The sequence below is a fragment of the Pholcus phalangioides genome, unplaced genomic scaffold (assembly GCF_987345545.1).
Source record: "Pholcus phalangioides strain wild (caught in Gottingen) unplaced genomic scaffold, Ppha-v1.0 ptg000011l_1, whole genome shotgun sequence".
Lineage (NCBI taxonomy): Eukaryota > Metazoa > Arthropoda > Arachnida > Araneae > Pholcidae > Pholcus > Pholcus phalangioides.
The window spans coordinates 21,831,904-21,838,156 of NW_028301604.1; positions in this window are offsets into that span (position 1 = coordinate 21,831,904).

Here is a 6,253-nt window from a genome sequence, read left to right on the forward strand (position 1 = left end):
ACAAATAACTATTTGTAGTCGTATTATCATAATCTAATTTCTGAGTTGGGAAGATAATTTCAATCGTTGATTTGAAGAATAAAAGTCAAGTTGGTGAAAATTTTTTTATCAGGTAGCTTATATATAAGCGAGAGTCTCATTGATCGGTCAGTAAGAGCGGTCATTTTTTTTTTTTTTGGTTTGTGTGTCGTATTTGTCGAGTACTTCTTTTTTGTGCACAGTTGTACCTCAACTCAAAATTTTTAATTAATTGTTTTTTTTCCAGATCTGATTAGTGAGTAACTATTAGTAATTTTTTTTTTAGGGTGCTGCGTAAGCGGTCGTTCGTGGAGGCTTGGAAGTAAGTCTTCACTTTTTCTTTTTTCCCCGCTGTCTTATAGATGTCATCAAATGGAAAAACTTCAGTAATGGCTAATTCATCTAACATGGACGTAGACCCTGTTACCCACGTGGTGTCAAACAAAACAAATTTTGATATTCTTAACCAGGCCTCGAATTTTGGTATTGAAACATTTAGCATTCTGCTACTGAAAGGAAATGGGGGTTCTTTTTCGAAATTGAGCCCAAAAATCTTCAACAATTTTTTGAAAGCAAATATTCGTTCACCCAATGACATCTCTTCAGTACACTTCACCTCCAAAAACCATCCGGTTGTGGAAACATCAAACATAAATACAGCTTTGGACATTCTGAATTTGAAATCCTTTATGGACATTCATATCAAACCACAGTTACTCCTAGTGGAGTTATCCAGTAGATGTTTACTGAGGGACAAGGGCGTAGCCAGGGGGGGGGGGGGACTTGGGGGTCTGGTCCCCCCCCCGAAATGTGAGAAAATGACCGAAAAAAGGGAAAAAGATGGCCAAATCTATTGTTCTGTCACTTTGGTCCCCCCCCCGAAATGAAAGTGGTCCCCCCCCCCGAACGAAATTTCTGGCTACGCCCCTGCTGAGGGATATTGAAGCACAATAGGGTTTGAAAGAATTAATTACGAAAATCGAAGAAAGGAATAATTTATGTGTATTAGAAGTAAGAAGATTCACCTCTAAAGGCAAATCAACTACCAATGTCCTCATTACCATCTTGAGTGCCATTGTGTGAAAGAAAAAATTATAGTATGGTTGATCAGAAGAAATATCAAATTATTCATAGACAGGCCCAGACAGTGCCTAAAATGCTATAACATTTTACCCACCCTACAAAATATTGCTCCCGTACAGCACCCATTTGCATCAAATGTGGTTCTGATTCCCATTCTTCAGATCATTGTACATATGAAAATCTCAATTGCTCGAATTGCAATGCTCATCATATGGCATCTGACTACAACTGTGAAATATATAAATTGGAACAAAAAATACTGGAATTCAAATGTCAAAACCATGTTCCTCTATCTGTCGCGCGCCAGGAAAGTATTTAAAGACAAACAATGCTCTGGGTTAAAAGATTTCACAATCAAATCAGCTCGACATTCCCAAGAACCTAAGAACCCAGAATGGATCACAAAATCAGAAATTCAATCCGTCCGTTTTGCGTAATATGTGAACCGCAACCTTTAATCATTGGCGATAAATGCCGATAAAAGTCAATAAATATGTAAGGTTCATAAATATTTCATTTAAAAATATGGATTTTTTGCAAAAATGACGTTTCGGAACATCATCTACATTTCACTAATTGGAAGTTTTGTACACGGGGAACCAAATCCGTAACTAGGATTTTGGAGGGGGGAACATTTTCCCACCCCCACCAATTCAAAATTCGATGATTTTATCTGTGTTTTTGTTCTCACCTAAAATTTTCTGTTTCCGTAAATTTTGCTTCCCGGGGTGGTTGCCCCTCTCCAATTCCGGTCCTGACGAGGACCGTGAAGAAGTCAATATTTTTATGTACATCATCTCAAAAAAATTATGGAATTTTAAGAAATTGCATGTTTTTTGAAAACTTTACAAAAAGTTTTCCTAAAAACTTTCAGGGGAAATTCTTGGGCTGTGCAACGGGGTGCAGCTCTAGGAGAGGCAAGTTAACAGGGGAAAAGAAGCTTTGACGACCAAAAAACAGTTTGGCGACAGATCCGTGCTACGTCATTTCCGCGTAAGTGGAAGTTGTGGACATTTATGCACAACCAAGCAATTTCTTGAGAGAAAAAAAGTGTGTTCCTCTCTTTCTTTTTTAATCCCCTATTTTCTTTTACTCCTTTTCTCAAATCATAGGCGGAGATGGACTTGAAATGATGATGATAATGATGCCGATTCATATATACGCAAATACATTAGATCAGTCGGGTTTACCTTTGACGCTGTGGGGGATTGGCCCCCATGCCCCCTTCCCCCACGTATCACCGTATCTCCGCCCATGTCTCGAGTGGATAGGAGTTGTATGGAGGCTGTATCTCTCTCTCCACATCACACTGTTGAAGTTCAACATTCATTTCAAACAGTCAAACGACATTCTACTACACTGAAATGTCGAACGTTTTTGAATTGCCGAATGTTTTTGATTTCTCGAATGTTTTTTCTGAATACATGAGCATTATTCGGCCGAACCGAATGTTCGGCGAAAGGACCGAATACGCAATCGCACCCGAATATTCATCTCATCTCTAGTTTGTTTTAGTGCGATGATTTCTTTCGCTTTTCTAGTGAAGTATTGTGCACCAGACACAATATACTATATTATTGAGATATGCCATTTCATTCACTATCAAAAAATTAATACTACTGGAATAGAATTACCACGAGCAATCTCGAAATTGATGTTTAAAATACCATTCTGGGAAAACATAATTAACACCAAGGATGTAATTGAGAAAGTCTTTGGCAATAAAGGCAGGCTAGTCAGAAGTGTTTCAGACTTGTGGATGCTCAGCATGAGTTCAGTGTAGGAGTTTTTAATTTCTGAATTAATTATCCAGGTGCTCAGAATAGAGGCGTATGTGAGATGGAACGCAAGGGGGGCGTGTGCCACTCAAGATAAGATGCATGTATGCAAGGGCATAATCAGGATCGACATTTGGAGGTTGCATAAAAATTTTCTTCCCGATGAATTTTGAGTGCGCACCCTTCGAAAAGCATATAAATGAACAGAAATTGTTTATTATAGCATATAAAGGGTATTTGCTTTCGATATTTAAATTTTTTCACTGAAATATTAGATATTTTTTCAAATTTTTGAACGGTTTGGGGGACACGGGGCCCCTGAGCACCCCCCTGCGTATGCCTCTGCATGTGCATGTATGTATCTAAGACAATAAATTTAAAATGTTTTTAAATATTTTTGTGAAAAAAAAATTAGTATCGAAAGACCTTTAAAAAAAGCTATATGATCTTGATAAAAACAAATTTCTGATCATTTTTAAAATGCTTTTCTACAAGTTAGTTAGTCAAAATATTTCTGTAAGAAATTCCTTGTATTCCCCTCCCTAACGTCCTTCAAAAGTCGATCCTGCGTACTCCCGTACTCCATCGCTGGCTCAGAATGAAAAGAAAAGAGCTAATTCGTACGTAGTCAAAATACTGCAGTATTTAAAAGAATTTAGAATCTGTTTCTCCAATTGAGGAAAATGACAAACATTTTTGTGTACAGTATTGTTCCATGTAGCGTCTTTTAATGAAGAATTAGTTTCATATATAATACGGTGCCTACGAAAAAAAATATCATAACATATTTTACTGCACCTACTGTGCAAGTCTCGGTAAGAAGAGTTCTGATCTCGGTTTTTCCCTATTGTTCCGATTCCTAAGAAATAAATAATTTTTTAGCATATACATAATGTATTCACCCCTTGAAGGATGTTTTCTTCCTTGAAGAAAATGTGACTCGAGGTGCAGCATGACAGTGTCAAAAACATTTTTTTTTTCAAACTATGAAAAATTAATTGGAAAAAGCATGAGTCATCATTTGGACACTTGGATTGTCATTCACCGAGTGAATCCAATCATGACCAAATCGAAACCAACTAAATACAGTCGAGAGCCTGTAGAACTTGTTACAGAGGTATCTAAACACCATTTCTGAATCCTCCAAGGATGCTGGTAAAATATTGCAAATCTGACTAAAAAATGAGGTTGAGATTGCATATTAATTTGCGTTAAAAGCTTCAAAGCGTGACATTTTTTTCAGAAAGTTTAGATTATTTTGCTTTGCCTAATAAATTAAATCCTTCATATTTCATGGAATGGGAAAAAATGACAAAAACCATAATTTCAATCACGAATATGCATGAAAGACTATTTCAGTGGCACAATTTCATGGGGATACAGTCCCCTTATAACTTCCGGCCATTTATATGCGAAAATTCACAGTCTATACACCCAGTAAAACGTGGTCGGGGGCGCCAAAAGTAAGTCCTGCACGGGTAGATTTTTTTCTCGAGCCGCCCCTGTGTATTTCTAAAGTCAACGGTTGCAGAGATAGGACAAACAATTTGAATCACCGTGTACTATAAAAAGTCTAGGGCTTTTTGTATTCAATTGGGAGTGGAAGTTCATGGCCGTGGTTCTCAATCTTTAAAAGAGTGTATAGACAGATCCGCACATGGGGAATTTAGTGACATTTAAGTACACACACCCAAGCCTTCTTTTAATTTTTTTTCTTTCTATACATATATAATAATTATATATACACACACCCTACTTTCTTTTATTTCCTTCCTTAAGTAGATAGGAATTGTATAGGGGACTGTATCGACATTACATTGTTAGAGTTCAACTTTTTTTTATCACTAAATGTTGAAGGCTTTTGAAATATTTCACTCCAAATTATTTTTTATGGGTAAATCGGTGAATCATTTCGGTAAATTTGATTAATTTTAATGTGTTTATCACTTTCACCGGCGATTATCCATAATTCCTAATTGAATTCGGTAAATTTGATAGATATAAAAGAAAATTATCACCTCTGTTCTCTTCATTTAGGGCGGTATTCCCCGACATGGTTTACACTGTAGTCACAATTTTTGGAAAAGAGATCAACATAGATTGGTTAAAAACCTGAATTTAACCAATCCGTGTCGATCTCTTATCAAAAAATAGTGACTATAGTGATAAACCATGACGGTGAATACCACCCTTAATCAGTTTATTAGTAGGTGATACGTCCACTTACGAAAGGATGTACAATTCCTTGAAGACGAAAACGTGACTCTAGAATGGCAATGTCAAAGTATATTTGTTTAAAACTATGAAAACATTTCTGAAAAAGCATGCGTCATCATTCGGACACTTCGATTGTCATTTACCGAGTAAATCCGATCGAGATCTCGAAAGTTCGATCAAAATCGAAACCGACTAAATACAATCGAAAGCCTTAGAATTTATTACAGAAATATCTGAACATTATTTCTGGATTCACAAAGGGTGCTGGTGAAATATTGCAAATCCGACCAAAAAATGAAAGTGGAGATAACATTGCGGGTTGATTTTGTGTTTCAAAGCTTTTTGTATTCAATTGCGCGGCTTTCTTTTCAGATAGATTTTTCAGGGAGGAACAAAAAACCCGACACCATAACAGTAAAATTTCATAAATGTTATCAGTTTACCATAATTTCAATCACGAAAAAATATGCATGAAAGACGATTTCAGTGGCACAATTTCATGTGGATACAGACACCACCATCTATAGCAGGCAGTCTCCGCGCGAAGCTTTGATGTCACTCAGTAAGTCCATTTCACCGGTAGCCATTGGATACAGCAGGCCGACGCATGCGATATCTTTACCTTTTGTTTGCAGTATATGCAATGACTATAGGCGAAATGGACTTCTTCAGTGACGTCACGAGCTTCGCGCGGAGAATTTCTGCTATAAATGGTGTTGACACAGCCCCTCATAATTGCAGGCCATTTATGGTAGAGGAGAAAAGAAGGAAGGGCAAGAAGAAAAACACAGAAAAAGAAAGGCAAGAAGGCCCTCATGTTTTGCATACTTTGCAAGCTCGCGACCCGTTTGATTTTTGCGAGTGAAAGGCCCGATCATACATACGACTGATGAAAATAATTGAGGGAAAGTGAAACAGCGAATTACTCATGGCCCGGTGATTGAGAAATATTGGTTCATGGAGCGGAACTAGCCGCGAAAAGAGGTGACCGGCTATGAAGGGTTTATTGGACACAAATTTCCAAGAAATGTGGAATTATCCGACTTCCAAAATAACTTATAAAAAAATGTATTTTAACTAGTTCATCATATCAAGCTAGTTCTTTTTTAAAAATAGCTAATCGCTCAATTTAGGTCGGTCTTGAAATTTATACTATT